This window comes from Siphateles boraxobius, unplaced genomic scaffold (genome assembly GCF_051911475.1).
Source record: "Siphateles boraxobius isolate OS27281-9 unplaced genomic scaffold, OSU_SipBor_1 51, whole genome shotgun sequence".
Lineage (NCBI taxonomy): Eukaryota > Metazoa > Chordata > Actinopteri > Cypriniformes > Leuciscidae > Siphateles > Siphateles boraxobius.
This window is the reverse complement of record NW_027509153.1, coordinates 1,130,485-1,152,512: the sequence shown is the minus strand read 5'-3', so window position 1 is coordinate 1,152,512 and position 22,028 is coordinate 1,130,485. Positions and strand designations below refer to the sequence as shown.

Here is a 22,028-nt window from a genome sequence, read left to right as displayed (position 1 = left end):
TACTTTGATTGACTGCATGTACCTTGTGAAGTGAAAACAAGTGTTATTCTTTGACAGAATAATTTCATTCTGAGTCAGATTTCCAGTGTTTTGGTAAAGTTAGTGTGTGCAGAGAAAGATGTGTTCTATTTTGAAATGAAGAGTTAGTATATATTTACAGTTTTTTTCAATTGTTTACACGCAATTTTGAAAACCTCTACCTCCTTCTCCTCTTCATCTACCTCCTTCACCTCTTCCTCTACCTTCTTCTCCTCTTCCTCTACCTCCTTCTCCTCTTCCTCTACCTCCTTCTCCTCTTCATCTACCTCCTTCACCTCTTCCTCTACCTCCTTCTCCTCTTCCTCTACCTCCTTCTCCTCTTCCTCTACCTCCTTCTCCTCTTCATCTACCTCCTTCATCTCTTCCTCTACCTCCTTCTCCTCTTCCTCTACCTCCTTCTCCTCTTCCTCTACCTCCTTCTCCTCTTCCTCTACCTCCTTCTCCTCTTCATCTACCTCCTTCTTCTCTTCCTCTACCTCCTTCTCCTCTTCCTCTACCTCCTTCTCCTCTTCATCTACCTCCTCTTCCTCTACCTCCTTCTCCTCTTCCTCTACCTCCTTCTCCTCTTCCTCTACCTCCTTCTCCTCTTCATCTACCTCCTTCTCCTCTTCCTCTACCTCCTTCTCCTCTTCCTCTACCTCCTTCTCCTCTTCATCTACCTCCTTCTCCTCTTCCTCTACCTCCTTCTCCTCTTCCTCTACCTCCTTCATCTCCTCTTTGAGCCCCCCCTCTTATTCTCACTCTTCTTCTTCTTCTTCTTCTAGCTCCTTCCATTTTTGTTGAAGACAGGTGAACTCACCTGCTGCCTTTTATAGCACTCCTGAGTGATGCGTTTTCAAATTAGCACATGTGTGCTTCCACGCCTGATGGATGTGCATATCCAATTCATTCATTAGTGTGGTCAGTGGCAATCCGGGGCTTTGTAATGACAAGGAAGTAACCTCACAATCCTTATCTGTGTCTAAGGTGTGAAAATGTGTGTAGAGTTTTACAAATCACTGTGGGTAATGTTTTGCTAAAAGGGTAAAACAGACATTGTGTGTAATGTTGTGCAAATCTGTGGAGGGGTTTTGCTCATTGGAGTAGAATTTTGCAAATTGCGTGGAAATTTTTATTTTAGTGTGTAAACAATCATAAAAATCTGTAACAAAATGTGTTATTGAGAAGAAAATTATCCATTTGGCCAATTGTGTTTTGTTGGTGTGAGTCTGTGTTAAGAGTTTAGGAAAAAGTATCTGAAGTATGGGTAAGCGCTTGTTAGCGATTGAAAAAAACTGTAAATACTTTTGAAAACAGATTCAAATAAGCGGCGATCCTAAATTGCAATATTATTTCCCACTATTACTGTTTTTGACTGTATTTTAATCATATTTCAAAAACAAAAAGAATCTTACTGAACATAGACCTTTAAACAGTATTGTATAATTCCATCTAGGATTAGTTAAAATTATTGGACAGTTATGACTGTTTCTTTCTCTTGTTATATATGCAACATATATTATATTTCATTGCATGTTGTCTCGGTAAGTAATTTCAAATTTTATTGGTCCAAAATAATTGAATTTGCATATTAACTGTCACAACTCAGTAGAGTCACACAAATTAGTGCTAGCAGCTGACACAATTCTGAAAACTATTGGAACAAATGTATACATTTTATTCTATAACCTTAAGTACGTATTTGACATCCAATATTTTCTATTTTATATGAGGGTAGTCTTGGATAGATAAAGCGGTAATTAAATAAATGACCTGCTAGACTAAATATGTTTTGTCTTTTTCCTTCACAGACTACTCCTTCGGGGGCATTACTGCAAGATGCATCTGCAGTTCGACTGCATCGTTTGTGGTCGGACACTTTGCCACCAGAGGATCACAGGTGGATTGCCAGCAGGCTTTTTAAAATGGGGCCCAAGGGAAAACCAGAGCTTCGAGACAACCTACAGCTCTGGTATTACCCACCACAGCCAGCACTTATTTACAACCAGGCTCCAGCTCCAGACAGATTTTTTTGTCATGCTCTGTTGCTGTGGATGCCGTACAAGCTGTGGAAGATCAAGGCTCTCTGTCCCAATTCTGCACAAAAGGGCACGGCAGGTTCTGGACATCGATAGGATGTACAACATGGTCACAGAAACCCTCATCTGTACCAAGTGTAAAGCCTCGCATGTGTCCTGGAGTCAGACTGTCCTGCAACAGCTGGATCTGGGCCATCGCTCTGAATTTCGGGTCATCCTCACGCGGAAGTAAGTACACTTTAATTCCACATCCAGTTGATAGCCCATCATCACATATGTTTGCAAATACTTTACAAATCAATTACGTAAAATATATGAATGTGTGGATTTAGCTTTTCCTAAGGTATGCCTGTGATATGAGAGTCATTCGGCTCCTGCGTGAGCGTGGCCTAGGCAACAGTCCCACGCGGGTCATCAAACAGCTGCGTGAGAACCACAGTGAGGAGTGGCTCCAGCGTATGGCCCGGTACACCACCCAATGTGTGGACTTCCTCAAACGACCCGGGGTGTTGCAAATACAATTCCAGGAACCCCCAGAGCCTACAGTGGTCCCAAGCTGCAAGTGGCTGCTCACCGTGTACAGCCAAGACATCCTGACAAGGCTGGATGAAATCCATGCAAGGATAACATCTACGTATGGTTCAGTCTTGAAGATGGATTCTACTAAAAAGGTTAGCAGGGGATTTTTGTTAATTTATGGTGTTTACTGTTATATCATTATCAGAGCATGAGTATCATATTCTAGATGGTGTGATGTTTCATTGCATTGCATGCTTCCTGTCATCTACTGCAGATCACTAAGAAGCTGGCTGGGACGGCAAGGGGAACGGGACTCTGGCTTACCTCTGTTGGCAATGAGTTTGGTCAGGTGCTCATGAGTGTGCTGACAGCACAGGAAGGAGCAGGACTGGACATGATGGTCGATGGTCTGGTGAAAAGGTACCAGCAGGCTAGTGTGGATCCACCTGCTGTTTTGTACGTGGACTGTGGCTGCTGCACTGATGTTGGTGAGACCAAGCTGAAAACCAGATTCAGAGGGTGGCCTGATCTCATGATTCGGTTGGACATCTGGCATTTTATGCGCAGGATTGCCATGGGGTGTACAACTGATGCCCATCAGCTGTATCCCATCTTCATGTCACGGCTGTCAGCGTGCATTTTTGAGTGGGATGCGGCTGATGTTTCTATGCTTCGCAAAGCAAAGAGAGAGCTGTTGATATCCCAGGGTTGGCCTGCGCTGACAGATGAAGATGTCAACAAGCATCTTACCAGGAATGAGCTGGCACTCCATTGCCGGAGGAGGACCTGTGGAGAGGAGACTACCATCCTTCTCCTTGAGCGGCTGCTTACAGAGCTCCTGAGCAGCAAGGGCAAAGACTCCCTGGGTGTTCCTCTCCTGGACCGAGAAAGGATGGAGCACATCTGGAATGTCCAGAAGAAGCATGTGAAATGCATTCAAGACCCCCCTGGTGTTGTGCTCTATACAGAGACAGGGAGCCTAAACAAGGGAGGCGTGCTTCTGAAGACCTACAGATGTGCCAGAGGCTCCACTTCTCTCGAGTCCTTTCATTTACACCTGAACCGTTTCATCCCAGGTATTGTCTTTGTCACACACACTGTGCATGTGTAAAGAAAGAGCATTAAGTGTTTTTGTGTGTTCCTTTAACACCTCCTAAACACTGTTGTGTCTATTTACAGGGACCAGTGCAAACAGTCTGAACTTTCAGATTTATCTGCTGGAGGGTCTACACCGGTGGAACCAGGACCGGGAGGCTGCTTCCCTGTCATCGGAGCCATCAGCTTTGCGCAGCTACACAGGAGAACTTGTTCACTGTGTAAACGGCAATTATGAAAAGCTGTTTGGCAGGAAAGTGGTCCCCACGTTTTGTCCCCCTGCATGTTACACCGGTGAGAATTATTTTATATATTTTTTATTTTATCAACTTGCAATTTCTGTGTAACCTCCGTCTATATGTCAGATTTAACCCTATAGAGTCGATTGTATCATAATTGATATGCAAGTTTCTAAAGGACTCTAAATGATCAACATGATCAAAAATTTTTAGGAAACCTGGCCTCTGTCGTCTGATTGATTATAGTCTTTTAGTATAATTGTAAAAGTGTCCACCTTCAGCTCGTGCTTCACGTTTCTTTTCATTGTGAAACCTTTACTGATTTTATAAAGTAGTTGTAAGAATAACTTTTATATTGTTACTAATATTTAATGACTAGTTACTAGACTGAAGCAGCTTGGGTTCACTTGATTAGAAAATCATGTTACATGTAAATATCAAAATGATCATCAGACTTTTCTCTCAATCATCATTGTATTGCATTTCATTTCATGTTTTGCCCACATAATTAAATGTGTTGGGCCTCTAAATAAAACTGTTTTGTTTTTTTTCTCCTTGACGATGAGCTCTATATTCTCACACTATATGAGCTACTACAAAAGCCTAATGTATCAAATATGATACACAACATTCTATTTAATTTCCGTTTGTTTATTGTTTTTATTTCAGGTGAGCTCATTGGAGTGCAGTATCTGTTCCAGCAGACTGGTCAGGCACTGCAGGACATGAATCCTGACTCTGAGCAGACAGCAGAGCTCATTGAGGACCTCAGTGTGGAGGAGGGAGATGAAGATGAGGGCTTCTGTGACATCAGCGAGGATCACACAATAGCAGATCCGGAGGCTGTTCTGTCACCACCCTCTTCCACACTGACACTGGGTTCTTCCACCCTGGTCACCAGCAGTGCCACACCTGTACTGGGCTCCACATCCCCTTCACTGATCCCTGACCCCAAACTTGTCCTCACACAGTCTCCTTCATCACCTGGACCCTCAGGGACTGCTGTCACACCTGTTCCCTCTGAAACATCTGTTTCAACTCTCCCCTCAGAGCCAGAGGATGCTGGTCAGGATGTTGATGAAGAAGAGACGGTAAATAATACTCTTTTGTATGTCTTTCAAATTAACTAGAATAATTATGATGAATTAACATCCAGTGCTTTAAATCCAGACTTTCCACATATTTTACATTTAAAAGTACAGCCTAAATTCATTTGTAAGCTGCAAATACACATCAAGTCAAGTCATCTTTATTTATTTGGTGCTTTGTAAAATGTCAAGAATGGCGCTCTCTCTGCTTTGTACTATACAGTGCTTTACGGTGATAAACAGGAAAATAACACAATCAGTTATGGAATTATGCATTAGACAGATGTGATATAATAATTGTATTGCATGTTTGTGTTTTTTAATAGGCTGTTGACTACCAAAATATCCCGGGTTATCAACATGTGGACCAGCTGGCAGAATATCTGGTGGATCTCCGGGACCACACAGCCCTCAGCCTGACCAACCAGGAAGCCAACACCATAATTGCTCTTTGGCAGAACCTGGATGACCGGGACAAGGAACGGGTGGTGTATGACAGTCGATGCCGAAAGAGACTGCTGAGTGGACGCTTCAAGGTCCCGAAGAAGCCCACTCACCCTGGTGTAGAGAGCACCACCAGATGTGTGCTGGGTGCAAGCAGCGCACCTGCTCAGTGGCCTGACTGTTGCCGTCTGGTGGAGACCATCTTCATCAGACTTTGCACTGTCCACCCAAGCCCCAAAAGAAAAGGCAAGGGAGCCCTGTGAAGATGGTCTATGATCCTGCAAGACTATCGCAGGATAAGGCAGCTTTTACTGGGCAACAGCTTGGTGATGGGAGGAACATCCATGCAGCTGGTGGAGGTTAACCAGAACACCCTGCTTCAGTGGTATAACAAAAGACAGAAAAATCAGGAGCTGTCTGTGCTGCTTCAGGGCATTCAGTTGCCTCAGCCCCTCCCTGAAGCTCATGAGCCTCTCCAGGTAGCCAAACGTCTACGGACTGAGCCAGAACAACCAGGGGAGCAGCACCAGTACAAGCTACCAGAGAGTACAGCTGGTCAGGCAAAGCAGAGGCAGACTTCTGTTGGGCGACCCCCTATCAGACCCAAGGCACCAGCGCAGAGTCAGACGTTGCTGACACCATCAGCATCTGGAGCATCACTGCAGATGGTACCAAATATACTTATACCATCAGCACCAGGTTTCCAGGGTGTGCCCATGTTCCAGGCTGTGCCAATGTTCCAGGGTGTGCCAATGTTCCAGGGAGTGCAAATGATCCAGGGCATCCCAATGGCCCAGGGGATGCAAATGGTACAGCCACTGTTACAGCCAACAGCTGTACAGGGCACCCGCTTACCCGCTTCACCAGCTGCCAATCCAGACGCCATGCCCAAGAGACCCTACAGGAGAACCGTAGAGGCCAACACTTGCAAAAAATGTGGGCAATTTAAAACAAGTGCTACAGGACATAGCCAGTACAGGGGCAGGGTGTACTGCCCACAGACTGAGACTGTTTCAAAAGAGGTGTGGTTAGAGGAAATGCGGAGAACCATTTCCAAATAATGTATATATTTTCATGTATATAGCATCATGTATATAGTGTAAACAGTTGTTTAAATAGTTAATACTTGTTGAATATTATTTAATTGTTTTTTTTTAACGTTATTTAACATTTTAACTTTTTATTTCTTGTTTTTGAAAACCTATTTAACTCTTCATTTTATTTATTTATTTTTAAAACATGTTACCAGTATTTAACATTTTAATATTCATTACTGTTCTGTTGGCATGATTGGAAAATAAAAACAAATTGGCAAGTGATTTCTTTTTGATTTTGACTTTCATATAACACTAGTTCATCAGAACAATGCAACAATATAACATTTGTATATAAAAAATATAATTTATACATTTTGTTATTCTTGTGATTGACATTTTCAGCATATTAGTTACTATTTAATGGGTTGCATCTTTGTTCATTACAAATAACAGATTTGCAAGTGTCTTGTTTGAATGTAACCTAAAAAAATACTTAATCAGATCAATAATAATACAACAACTACTAAATAATAACACTGTTCCATTGGCAATTATATATTTTTATGAAAGAATATCAAAGAAACACAACAAACAAATTACATATGTATATTTTATTAACACTGGAACAGTATGCATTCAAAAAGAATTTGCTTATTTACTTTTACTTTCATATAACACAATATTTCATCAGTACACTGCACCAATATAACATTTTGTATTTAAAAAGATAATTTGTCCATTTTGTTATTCTTGTGACAGACATTCTTCATATTAGTTACTATTTAATGGGTTGCATCTTTGTTCGTTGCATAATAATGCAAATAACATTTTTTTTTTAATGAAAGAATATCAAAAAACAACAAACAAATTACATATGTATATTTTATAAACACTGGAACAGTATGCATTAAAAAATTTAGCTTATTTACTTTTACTTTATTATAACAATATTTTATCAGTACACTGCAACAATATAACATTTGTATATAAAAAATATAATTTGTACATTTTGTTATTCTTGTGAAACATTTTACAGCATATAAGTTACTAATTAATGATTTGCATCTTTGTTCATTGCATAATAATGCAAATAACATTATTTTTCATGATAGAATATCAAAAAACACAACAAACAAATTAAATATGTATATTTTATTAAAACGGGAACAGTATGCATTCAAAAATAATGATTATTTATTCAAATAATAAATATTACAAAAAGTTGTCTTTAGCTGGATTCGAACCCCGGTCTTGGTGCACACCTGCAATAGAAAACAGTGTGATATAAATGCGTGATTTTCACACACGAAGAAACCGGAAAATGTATCATAAGATCTATGCTAATGAAGGCATATCTTTGAACATCAAATTTCAGCCTTTCTTTTCTTCGTTTTTTCTTTCTCTTCTTCCCCCTCTCTTTTTCTTCCTTCCCCTTTTCTTCCCTTCTTCCCCACCTTTGTTGGACTATTGTTCCCCAGCTTTGACGCAGCGCCTTAGACCGCTCGGCCATCCTGACATGACGGCCGGTGTTGAGCAGCATTTTTGGACCTACACCGAATGGCAGATGATCTAGAAGGTAGGGCTTCACCGCTCACCCGAGTCAGAGCACATGCCTCGTTGGCGCAGTTAGGCAGCGCGTCAGTCTCATAATCTGAAGGTCGTGAGTTCGAGCCTCACATGGGGCAGAATGGTGCTTTTTGATACACGGACCGTGTAAATTAATGAGCTGCTTTCTGTATTCCCTTTTATGCCTTTGTCCATTTCTTCATATGCAATGTAATTGAAATCCAGTGTTTTTTTAAGACTAATGTTGAACAAATGCAGTAATAGTATTACTCTCATATTCATGTCATATGTGTCAGTGTTGTTACAATGTTTTGTTAAGGCTTATATCATTCTTTCATTCTAATGGCATGTCTTGTTAATGCTAATGTAATGTTTTACATGACTTTCCTTGAAACTTGTGTCATGACACTCCACCCCATGCCCCCAAACCCATGACATTTAATTCCAAGAAATTTCCAAGAATCCTTGCCATGAAATTCTACTGCATCTTCTTCCGGTAAACATCACAACATGTTATTGCGTGAAATTCAGTTGAATCCGAGTCAATCAACATGTCCATTTTTTCTGAAATGTCATGACTTGAAATTCCAAGTGCCATAGAATCCCATACATTGCACTAAAGTGTTACTTTAAAGGTCATGTACTGCAGGTCAGTGTTACTTTAATGTTTGGTTAATTCTAGCATGAACTGAATTGCAGTGCTTTGCCAACATTGCTGCATTTCTGGATAAACTTGCCAGAGGGTTAAAGACTCTAGCTTGACTCTAAAGACTTAAGGACTGGTGTGATGTGTTCATATGTTCTGGTTCTGCTCAGCATTCTGTATGAGCTGCAACTGTCTTATGGTGTTTTTGGGAAGGCCAGTGAGAAGTCCATTACAATAATCCACCCTGCTGGTGATGAAAGCATGCACAAGTTTCTCTAAGTCTTGACTGGAAATGTGACACCCCAAAGTATGTGCACATTTTCGGTAAAGTGTTAATTCATTAAGCAAAATTGGATTGTTATTTATGTGAACTAAAAAGAATTGTGGAACTTGAAAGTGAATCAGTACAGGATCGGTGTAGAAATATAGTTTGTTGTTGTAGTGAGAAGACGGGACTCGTATTATGAAAAGTGAAAGGAGGACTCTCATATAGGAGCTGTGTGCGCCTGCGCCCTCACATCTGCTGAGGATTTAGTGCGACGTGACACTGTGGCTCCTGTCTCATAAATTTTTCCTGTAATTTTGCAGAACTGTCTTATCTGTATACTGAGCCTTCCGCGTGGGGCCTGTAACAGAAACAAAGCATCTAATTCTTGCATTATTTTTCAGGTGATAGTATGCTGATTTAGTTATTGCTTTGACATGACTACTGAAACTAAGGTCTGACTCCAGAGACACACCCAGATTCCTGACTTGATTTTTCGTTGTTTGACCCCTAGACTGAAGGTATGCGTTCACCTTGAGAACTTCATCTTTGTTTCCAAATGCAATGACTTCAGTTTTGTCTTTGTTTAACTGAAGAAAGTTTTGGCACATCCAATTGTTTACTTCATCAATGCATTGGCAGAGGGAGTTAATGGGGCTGTAATCGTTAGGCGATAGGGATAAGTAGAGCTGTGTGTCGTCTGCATAGCTGTGGTAAGCGATTTGGTTCTTTCTCATTATTTGGCTCATTGGGAGCATGTACAGGTTGAATAGGAGTGGCGCAAGAATTGAGCCTTGAGGGACTCCGCATGTCATGGATGTCCACTCAGACTTATGGTCTCCTATACTCACATAATAACCTCTCCCTACCAAGTATGACCTGAACCATTTTTGGACTATCCCAGAAAGCCCGACCCAGTTTTCCAGCCTGTCAAGAAGTATGTTGTGATCGACAGTGTCAAATGCAGCACTGAGGTCGAGTAGTACCAGCACTGATAATTTGCCTGTATCAGTATTTAAGCGAATATCATTTCGATAGGGTGCAGGTTGATGTTTTAAGGTGCTGTGCGGTTTCTTCCAAAATTTTGCCATCAATTTCTTCGAAATCAGACATAGTGACTACTTTCTCAGGTTGCGGTCTGATCTGTCTGACCCCAGCGCAACTCAAGGATGATCTGATCACCTTTCTGATATTATTGATTTTCTCAGAGAAGAAAGAAGTAAACTCACTGCACTTGCTCTCTGAGAGCATTTCACTGGGAATCTGGCTTGGGGGGTTTGTCAGTCTCTCTACAGTAGCAAAAAGAGTGCGCGTGTTGTTTATATTGCTGTTTATAATATTCCAGAAGAAAGTCTGTCTAGCTTTGCCTAGTTTCTTATTGAAAGCATGGATGCTGTCTTTGTAGATGTTATAATGGACTACAAGTTTTGTCTTCCGCCACATGCACTCTGCATATTTTTCACTGCTTTTGAGTTTCTCCAAGGTGCTTTTTGTGTGCCATTCTTCTTCCTGACTTTCACAGGAGCAATATCATTAATTACACTCTTAATTTTTGAGTTAAAAGAATCAAGGAGAAAATCAACAGTCAGCAGATATGCTTGGTGTTAAAGATATACCCTTCATGAATAGTACACTAGTGTTCTCATTTAAGCATCTCTTCTTGACAGACAAAGATCTAGCTTCAATGGCAGGAGAGATCAATATATCAAAGAGAATACAAAAATAATCAGACAGTGCTACGTCCTTAATAACAATCGATGAAATGTTTAGACCCTTACTGATAAGTAAATCTAGAGTGTGTCCACGATTATGTGTGGGTCCATGTACATGCTGAGTCAGATCAAGTTTTTAAAACAGTTTTGATTTCTTTTGCCATATTGGTTTCTGTGTTATTTATGTGAATGTTAAAATCTCCAGCAATGGCAAAACAGTCAAACTCTGAGGCAATTGTTGATAACAGTTCTGTAAAGTCCTCAGCAAAGGCTGGAGAGTATTTTGGAGGCCTGTAAACAATGATAAGTAAAATGCGTGGAGCACCTTTTAACACAATATCCAGATATTCGAAAGACGGGTAATTCCCAAATGATATTTGTTTGCATTGATAGATATGTGGCGCGATACGGCACAGCAAATGGAGATGATTGTCCATTGTTCAATGGAGATGAAAGGGTTGTTCTCTTATAACACCTCTTCCTACGAAAAGGAGCAATACTATTGGTATTGAACCCAGTTAAAAAGTAGCCGACTACGCCACCTAGGTTATTTACTGAAACCCAGGACCCAAATTCACCCAATTAAATAATTCTCACTGAGGGCTGGACACTATTGACACTCAAACAGTAGTAGATTGAATTACAAAATCATTTATTACCATAAAATCAAGATGATCTAATTATTAAAACACATTGTCAAAAAAAGCTGCAGTCCTTAGCACAGTCTGGTATGATGTCCTTATGGTCAATGAATAAATGTCCTGGGTTGGTCCCACCGCACGTCGATCTCCACAGATCCAGACAGTAGTTTACCGGAAGGAAAAGAAGAAACAACTACCAGTATCTCTAGTCCAATGCAAATAAAAGCTAACGTTAGCCTATTGCCACTCAATTGCGCACACAAATACCCACTCCAATCATTACGCACTACATCCTGAATAAATCACATCACTATAAAGGAAAACCAAGAGCTATGGCTAGTACACTGGCAATTAGTTCTTAGTTTCTATTTGTTATGAATTCGGTGCAAAATGGTCACAGCAATCTTCATCAGACGAGCTTCAAACATCAATTATTGGGGTTTTACTCACAATATGACTGGGTACCCAGCCAACATTGATATGTGGGCCCCATGTGGGTTATATCCAGGCAGCATGGGTTCCTTGTGGGCATGGGCTGAACATGGGCAATTGATGTGGGTCCCATGTGGGTTTCACAATGTGGGTCACATATAGGTATGCCCATGTTGGATGATAATATGGGACCTTCATAGGACCTATGTGGGCAAAATAATTTCATGCTTAAAATATATATATATATATATATATATATATATATATATATATATATATATTTATTTATACGTTTAAAATTTTGAAATGATAACATTTGGTTGGTAGTCACTTTTATACAAATAACTAATATCATAGATAGCATCGGATCAGTATAACAACTTTTTTAAATATAAATGCATTATTTTCTATTGTGACATTTCGTTTTGTTTGAATTATCATTATTACAACGTTCACCTGCCTATGAATTTATCAAACATGTATTTTATTTCCAATTTGCAAAGCTGGGAATGAGAGAAATTAAGAAATGTCAGAAATGAAGTGGGTCCCATATGAGACGTACGGGTTCAACATGACCTAGTCACTGACTGACGACACATTACGCTTGACAAAGTAGTCCTGCTTTGAATGTTTTTAATTACGATTTTTTTTTCACATATCATTATATCATATGTCATATAATATTTCCCAAAAATAATCGGAAATTTAAAATACAGCTATAAAGATTTGAAATATTCAAACTACAAGAATTCCCCCCCAGGCGCAAGGATACAGTTTCTTTCAAACCAAACGTAGAGCGGTGGCGCCGGCGAACGGGCGAAGCGAGCGACGACTTCATAATCGTTTCTGGATATACGACGAGGTCGTGGATAAAGTAAGGAGGTAAAATGAATATTTTCTAAACATGTCTGTATTATCTGTGTTTTAAACCATAGGGAACTTTGTTTTGGCAACTGAAATGACCTTTAAACAAATTTAGCCGTTAAGTTGTCTTTTTGTTTTTAGGCGCGTAACAGTAAATTATGCCTATTATGTTTGTGGGGCTTAAAATTGAGGTCATTTCTTTTGACAGTAAGGTGTACTTTTGTTTTTGCATGTCATTAATCAAGTGACATTCCCATTTTTATAGATTTTATGCTTTAATGATGCTTTTTGTGGCTGTATAGGCGCATTCACCTGAGGTAATGTAACATAAAACTTTCCACAGCAGCCGATGATAACACAATTTATAATAAGAACTTTTAATGGCATAATTCTGAATTTTTAGGGTATCCGACATAAGATGAGTGTCTAAGTTAAACACGTAAGAATTCTGCTTTTGAAGGCAAGGGCTAACGTTAAAAAAGGTTGCCTTTAATTTAAGTTACTTCTGCAGCTAACGTTAGGCAACAGTCCCGCTCAAGTATTAAAAGTCTGCAGTGAGAATGTCCTGGCTTTAAGGCCATCAAAAGGTTTATTTAGATCTGCTCACGTTGTAGTTAGATGTATTTTTAGGCATTTTTGTTGCGATTAGTTTTATAACTAATCACACTTCATGTTGCGGTTAGTAACAGTCAAGTTTTTTCTCTCAAGTGTATGCACCATAGACTGTAAGGTACGTTCTGCTCTCTTGTAAATGATCTCATCATAGTCAAAAAAAGATGCAAGATTCCTTTCAGTGTCTAGATCCAGTGATCAGAGATTCAGAGGTTTTGTATAAGCGCATAACTCGTGCTAACGTAGCCTTTATGTAATTTATTTCCAAACTGAAATTTGTTTTTCATGCAACTAAAATAATCAGCAGGAGGTCTTGATTTGATAAATAAAACTAATTCATAAAGCTTTTAGCTTGTTTTGTCTGTGTAGCTAGAATATGACGTTTCAAAGTTATTTTTAATTAACTATGTGACATTGTGATATTAATGCTGTTGACTGAGCTAAACTTGTTTTAAACCTATTTGTGTAAACACACAGCTGTCAAAAGTTTGTAGTATTTAAGATAATTTAATGAATTTGAAAGTAGGCTATCTAATGCTCACCAAGTCAGCATTTATTTGATAAAAAAGAGTAAATGTTGTGAAATACTTTTATACTTTAACTGTTTCCTGTTTGAATTATGTTTTAAAATGTAATCAATCCCTGTGATGCAAAGTAGTTTTTTCAGCAACCACAAAAATATGAAGCAGCAGAACTATTTTTATCATTGATAATAATCAGAATTTCTGAGCAGCAAATCATCATATCCACCTTTTTCTGCTCTAAACAATGCGCGCCGCCATGACGACAACTCCGGTTGCCAACTTCCGGTTCGTACTCCCTAGCAGTGAGAGAATGAGTTCGGGCTCTACATGTGCTGTTGTTGGTTGTTTTAACAATTCAAAGAAGATAAAAAAAACTTTTGGGTGCTTTGAGCATAAGGAGAGAATAAAAAGGAGAGAATGCCCATGTCCGGTTCGTATCAGCTACATTCAATTCCAGAGAGTAGACGTTTTTGGTTAGCTGCGCTAAAACTGAAGCATCCAACGAAAAAGGTTTGTCCCTCCGCACCATTTTGTTTACAAACGCCTAATACGTTACCAGTAGGGATGGGCATTTTAAGCAAAAATAATAATCGAAGATCGCTGGGTATTATTCAATTATTATTCGAAAATCGCACCCCTCCATCACATCACGCACACATGCATGATACACACCAGAGCACGTGAGCAAAGCGGAGCAGTGTGACGCTTAAATATAAGTAAAAAAAAACCAACAACAACTAAACATACGTTTTATATTTAAGTTTCACAATATAATGTTTTTTTTTGTTTGTTTTTGTCTATGTTGATTATATGAAAAGGGAACCTCATGAGATGAGTCAGATATGATCATAAGATGCCCAATATATCAGAAAACATTTGGAATGGCTCAGACATGATTTTGACCATTTATTAAGTTTTGTTTTGTAGAAAGCCTTTCTTTAAAGTGAATTTCGTTTAGTATAAATTGTATCTTCTTTTTAATCAATGTTTTATCAACAATTTGCCTGCAATAATAAATAAGGAGTAAATATTAGATATAGGAAAGGACACGGAGGCGCGGGCGCGTGAACTGGAGCGCGTCTTATTAATCAACGAAACTCAGCGTATAAGTTACTTGCCTCACATACACGAGAAGTATATCTATAGAAAGCTTGAAATGTGTACTTTTAAACAAAATAATTAAAAACGAGCAGAAATGGTCTGCTCTCTGCTTATGTAGCAGTGTGAATTTCTCTCTATAGGCGCGTTCACTACTGCGAACATGGCGTCAGCATCATCAAATTTATCTTTACAGTGACAGAAAACACTAGTTTATTAATAAACAATTCAAATGTTTAATGCATATTACTTGTACCGTTTTTTTTGGTGGCAAGCTTATGCGTGCATTGAGATGCAGATCAGGCAATATATTACGAAAACGCGCATTATGGTTTAGCATTCTCTCCCATATAGTATACATAACTTCCAACCCAACTTCAGTCGTGCACGGGCAGGGGCAGCCCTACTTTTTTCACATATTTTCTAACCAGCACATCACTGCTGCGTTCTGAGCGAGCGGCGCTTTATCTTCTTAAAACTTCGAACCGGAAAAGGACAACCGGCTTCCGGTTCAAACTCGCTATGAATCATGGGTAAATTCGCTAACCAGGAAAAAGGTGGATAGAGTGCCGAAGTTATGACGTCACTTTGTAGGACAACTCAGAAGTTAGCGGCGCATGGGTTCCCTCGATCGAAAAGCTATGCATCTTCCCCATAGACTTTTGGAAAATCGCAAAAAATAAGATCTGTGTTCAACAAAGAGTTGTGACCCTTACACGTTTTGTCTATCAAGATAATCTTCACAAGTTAATCCAAAATTAATACATTTTGAAGCCTATATAAAGTTTAAAAAACCACAAGCAGACACAAAGTTTAAAAAACCACGAGCAGGTTATAACTGGTGTGTTTTATGTCATAGATCAAAACGTGAAAATATTTAGAGGCTGTGTTAAAGTGTAAATTGCAGGTTAACCACCACAATCAATTAATGTGTTAATTTAAGTGCTCAATATATATATATATATATTTTAATAATTTCTGTCTTAAAATACGTTAAAATAACATTTATTGGGGTTTCTTCAAAGGTAGCATGTTTTTTACCGTAACTGGGTGATGACGTCATAACAGGGAGTAGCAACCCGTACTCGGCTAGATTCCTTCTGTTTGCGGTTTGACTATGGAGAACGACTGGGAGACTGAAGAGGAGGGAAACCATCAAATTCTTGATGGACCACAGCCCTACAATTTTGAACCAGTCAGGCGTGAGAGAGGGGAGGAAATTGTCAGAAATCATGGCCCTCAAAGAGTTATTAATGCTTGGTGTGAGGAAAATTAGTGGAGGCTTGGCCAGGTTTCCTGGTGAGTAGCTAGAGCTAGCCTAGGTTAGCCTGATGCTAGCCCGGATAACATTAGGAAACAAGCTAAAGTCTTTTCAAAATCTTGCCATCATGTAGAATAGCAAGAAGGGACAACAACTGAAGACATTATTTACTTACATGGTGTTAGTGGTCCTAATCAGAGCTGTAGAGATGCACACACTGCACAGGCACAATGGCACTTTTGCTGGCATCCAGGCACGTGCAGGGGGGGGGGGGGGGGCTTTTGTTGCTTGAGCTCCTGCCCTTTTGCCCCTTGGTGCCCAAAGTGCCCTTTTGTCAAGGCAAAATTTCCTCTCCTTTTTTTGTAATTAAAGGCCCTTTTGTGGATGCCTTCCCAATCTAACTATTAGTAAAATTAATGAATAATAATTTAGCCGTAAATAAAAGGACCCACATGATGACCTTTCACCTGACGAACTCATCCGGGACGCGATATTTTTTTTCACAGGATGGTAGGGGAAGACTCATGAATATTCATTAGGGAACTCATGCCTGATTGGTCTTAACCCCAGTGACGGGTAGGTTTAGGGGCGGGGTTAGGGGCTAGGTCATCAGACCAATCAGACATGAGTTCCCTAATGAATATTCATGAGTCTTCCCCTACAATCCTGTGAAAAAAAATATCGCATCCGGGACGATTCCTCACGCTGCACGCGCATTTTTTAATTTCGCGCGACTACGCGCACTACCAGAGGATATCTTCAACTCTGCGGCTGCTGGTAAGTGGTGTTTTATTCTCAGCGAAGTGATTTTGATGTTTGTTTACTTATTATTATTATTTTACAAGAACGACGTGAAGAGAGCATGCAGAGATGTTGTTTGTATTGCTGTGTGTAGGCTGTAGAAGTAACGTTAGCTTGCTGTTTGAGGGAGAAAAGTTTCACGGGCGTCGAGGGGTCTGGTCTTTTTATGTTATTTCACTAAAAACTATTATTTTTACTTTAAACTATTATTATTATTACAGTATTTATTTAAAAAAATAGTGCCATAAAAATGATCACAAATCTGGTAAGAGTTTAGGCTTATTATCACATACCGTTAGGCTTACCAATATCTTATGTTTTGTGTGCAGAAGCCTCTGTGAACATCTCCCCTAATACTATTAGGCTACTATTATTATTATATTATTATATTATAGCAGCCTGGGCAGGATCTGCAGCTTTACAGCAGGTCAGTGAGCTAGTGAAGGTGCCAAACACTGTCAGCTGTCTTTACATCTTGTCATAGTCACATAAAAATGATTTAATCAGCTAATATATCTCTATATGTTTGTTTTAATGTCTACAGTCTCAGATCAGCTCCAGCAGTAACAACATCATCAACAACAACAGCAAAGGCAGCAAACTCACTTTGACTTTAGTAAGAATGTACCAGAACAGGTATCACATTAATGTAAAACATCTTGTAAAGTATTATTTGCTGTTTCTGTTTGCTTTGTTTTTATTTTCATTGTATAAATGTAACTCTTGTATTTGTGTAAATCAGTTTATGCCATGAAAATAGCCATAGATGCTGATATGGCATTAAATAAAACTATACTGTACGAAACATGGGCCCCGTTGATTTTGTCCTACACAGTTTACTATAACAGCTGTTCTTTATTATTCTGTATAACAGAGAAGAAAAAGCCATCAGGTTGGGTCAAATTAAGATACTTCAGTTTCTAATCCCAGAGTTATTAATAGGTGCACACTGCACATTAATTATTTTTTTTAACTTTTAAACGTAAAATTTGTCTTTTCTGTTCTGTTTCTTTTTCAAAAATGCATCAATGCATTTGCTACTGTATCGGTACAGAATCATCCGTATTGATATATTACTGTATTGATATTTTGAGCACAGCCCTATTTAAAGCCTTGTTCCGCATGTGCCCCCTTTTATACTTTGAGCACCTGCCCCTCCAGAGGTCTCTGCACGGCCCTGCTGGCATCTATTGACAGAACGCGATATTGCCTGTGCTAAAACGCCACTAATTAACAATGCTCATTGTCAGAAAGAAAAAAATAGATCAATGTCCCTATCGCTGTGTTTTGACAGGTGTTTGTGTGAACACTAAGCATCTTTTGCAGCGAACAGAAACCTAGAAACCTAAAATTCTCAGGACAGCAGCATGTGTCCAAATTTTAATCTCAACCGTTCGATTTCATCAGAAATGATCTTAAAACAGGGCTTTACTTGTAAAACACCGATCTCTGATCTTTTTCTGATCTCAAACAATTTCTAAATTAGAGGAGTAGTTCAATTTTTAAAAAACTTTTGCTGATAATTTACTCACCCCCATGTCATCCAAGATGTCCATGTCTTTCTTTCTTCAGTCGAAAAGAAATGAAGGTTTTTGATGAAAACATTCCAGGATTTTTCTCCATATAATAGACTTCACTGGGTACCAAACGGTTCAAGGTCCACATGACAGTTTCAGTGCAGCTTCGAATGGCTTTAAACGACACCAGACGATGCATGAGGGTCTTATCTAGCGAAACAATCGGTCACTTCAAAAATAAATAAAAAACGTTTAAGTTTTATAAGCTCAAATGCTCGCCTTGCTCTGTTCTGTGATGCACGTTCGTGACTCTCCTGTTCGAACTCGATCATCAAAATGAACAAATCTTTTTTCGAGTCATTCTGTTCATTCAAAGAACGAAATGACTCTAAAAAAGTTTTAAAAACACTCGTGTGTGTTAACAGTACCATGAGTAAAACACACAAGTGTTGTAAAACAATAGTCTACCGCTGAGTCACATACAATAGTCATCAGTCGTCACAAACCAAATCATGTCCTCATAAACCATGAGTAACTCTCCTGACTGCTATTGGTAGCACTTTGTTTTTAATTGGATTCTGTTCATCTCTCTGTGCCTATCCTCAGTCATCAGCCACTGCTACCACCCAGTCGTCATCGTCTTCCATTGGTAACTCAGTGGCATGGTTCCAGCTTGGACCTGCAAGGAGCCAATCCCTCCTGAGTGGTCTGAGCCCGTGGCTCCGCCTCCAGCCTTGGAGTGCTCAGACTCACCTCGACCCGTCGCCCTGGCTCCTGCACTCCTTCATCCCTCGACTGTAGCGTTGACCTTCGGCCGCTCAACCTCGCCTGGGTCAGACCTCGCCACGCCTCTGCTGCGGACTTGCGGGTTGTCCACTGCCCTCCGACCCTCCATCTCTTCGGCTCCGGCTAGCTCCGCCTTCCCCCAGCTGTCCCTCCGCCCTCAGTCACATCGGCTCGTCCTCAGCCCTCAGGATCCTCGCTTCCTTCTCGGGGGTCGTCGCTGCGGCTCCGTCGGTGGGTCGCCAGGGTCATCGGCAGTTCATCGCTTCCTCGGCTCTACGTTTGTGAAGGAGTCTCTTCCAGCGGCTGCCTGTTCGTCGATCGTCACCAGGATGATGCCCCTTAAACCACCATCATGGCTCCTCCCTCCATTCAATCCGCCGTGGGCTATTGTCCTGGTTGTGCTCTGGGTCAGCAACATCTGACAACATCCATCTGCCTGCATCTGCTATCCTTTACTGTCGCCATTAATCACATCCAAAATATGTTTTTGTTTACGTACTTTATGTACATATAAATACAGATACAGTATTAATATATATTTAAAAATTTTATATTAAATGTATAAACAGCATATTCTTCTTAAATGTATACATGCATGTGTTTGTATTTATGTATACATAAATATACGCAGTACACACTCATATATTATGTAAACAAAAACTTTTATTTTGGATGCGATTAATCGTTTGACAGCACTAGAATGTAATATTATTGTTGTTTTTACAATATTTTAAAAAACAAAAAACTCACTGAGTGATAATGTTGTTTTTTTTACCCATTTCAAAAAATGAATTTTTCTTTGAACGTTTTTACTCTCCTACTGATGCTGTTGATTTTTTTAAGGTTTTGTTAAACACCAAGAAAAAAAACCAATCAGCAATTTAAAAAAGAAAAACAAATACAGAAATACAAACACCTGAACTGCCTCAGTTGATCATGAATAATGTATTGACAGTAACAGCCACACCAGTTGAGGTGAGAGAATCTCATGGAGAAATCAGAACAAATTAGTACTGACAAAGAAACATATAGAACAAACACTGCTGTAAACATTTAGCTTTTACATTTATAGTTTATGATGTAGCCTAGTTAAGCAACATGAGACCGCCAGTAGTGTTGTTTCTCGAATATCAGCACGATTGTAGATTTGACATGGATTTTATTCACTCAATAAACAAAGTTGCAATAAGTGACTTACACTTTTAAATAGAATACTTTTTAAATTAGTTTAAAAAAAGATCACTGCAGAACAGTTACGCATCTCTGAGCAACACACAGTGGTGTTTCTTAACTGAATGATTCAGCATTTTGAATGAATCATTCGAGTCAATGATTCAGTGATCCATTCGTAAAGACAGGCTCTTGCCTTTGTTCTTAAATTAAAGGGTAACTAAACCCCTGGTCAGAGCCTGACCCACTGGCAATATTTGAAAAATGCTGTAAAAGCGGAGGGGGGCGTCTTTCTTTAGGCAAGGGTGTGGTTAACTGGTGGCTGCTTACTTCATGAACTTGCCTTTGTTCTTAAAGGGTTAGTTCACCCAAAAATGAAAATGATGTCATAAATGTCTCATGTTGCTCCAAGCCCGTAAGACCTCCGTTCATCTTCAGAACACAGTTGAAGATATTTTAGATTTAGTCCGAGAGCTTTCTGTCCCTCCATTGAAAATGTGTGAACGGTATACTGTCCTTGTCCAGAAAGGAAATAAAGACATCATCAAAGTAGTCCATGTGACATCAGTGGGTTAGTTAGAATGTTTTGAAGCATCGGAAATACATTTTGGTCCAAAAATAACAAAAAATAGGACTTTATTCAGCATTGTATTGTCTTCCGGTTCTGTTGTGGATCCGCGTTCAGTGACGCTGCTGACGTGTGTCTGGTGCGCCCGAGCTTCGTTTACAGTCTGAGGGAGACGCACGCTGGAAACAAAACAATCTTCACAAACATGTCTAAGGATTTCCACACAGACGAAGACTTGCATTTTTTTGCCCAGCCATATTTATTTGAACCCGAATACACGGATACACGAGCGTCACATGACGTGACGTGTATACACCAGATACACGTCATCAGCGTCACTGCGGACTCGTGAACGCGCATACCCACTTTTTGTGCCACTGTGTAGAGACACCTCATAAACCACTATTTTGCCCGGACCCCATAAGCCTGTGAAATGTCACATAATTATTATTTGTTTGTTGTAAAAGTGAAATTGCTATTTTGAAGCATGGTTTGTTTTTTGTAGATCAAATGAAAATTTTTGACATGACTTTCATGGCGATTGGATGTTGTGAAAGGTGTGTCCCCGTAAACCACTAAAAAGTCACGTTGACCTCATAAACCGTGTGTGTGTGTCTGTGTGTGTGTGTGTGTGTGTGTGTGTGTGTGTGTGTGTGTGTGTGTGTGTGTGTGTGTATAAAATGTGTAACTGAATAAATGCTGATTAATAAACAAATGCGTTGCGTTTTGGCCATAAAAACAATACAATTCACTTTAACCATTTGAATTTAGAGGGTTTATTTGTTTTGTAGCATAGAATAAAAAAAATAAAGAATAAAAGCCCAAATTCAATCTGTTCATTATATAAAGTGATCGAGTCTCTTCTGAGAATCTGGGTGAATGAGTTTCAATGGACGGACAGACATCTCTCAGATTTCGTTTAGAATATCTTCATTTGTGTTCCAAAGATGATTAAAAGTCTTACAGGTTTGGAACGACATGAGGGTGAGTAAATTGTGACATTATTTTTTTCTCTACATTTTTGTGTGAACTATCCCTTTAATTATGCGTGCTCGAGCGCTAGCAGAGCATCAGCCGTGACGCCAC

At 39.5% G+C, this 22,028-nt stretch overlaps 1 non-coding gene across 1 annotated transcript; it reads left to right on the top strand.

Annotated features, from left to right (window-relative positions):
- The first annotated feature begins 8,090 nt into the window (after positions 1-8,090).
- Positions 8,091-8,164, top strand: trnam-cau (transfer RNA methionine (anticodon CAU)). The gene has a single exon. It is a non-coding gene; the product is annotated as a tRNA-Met (tRNA).
- Positions 8,165-22,028: the final 13,864 nt, after the last annotated feature.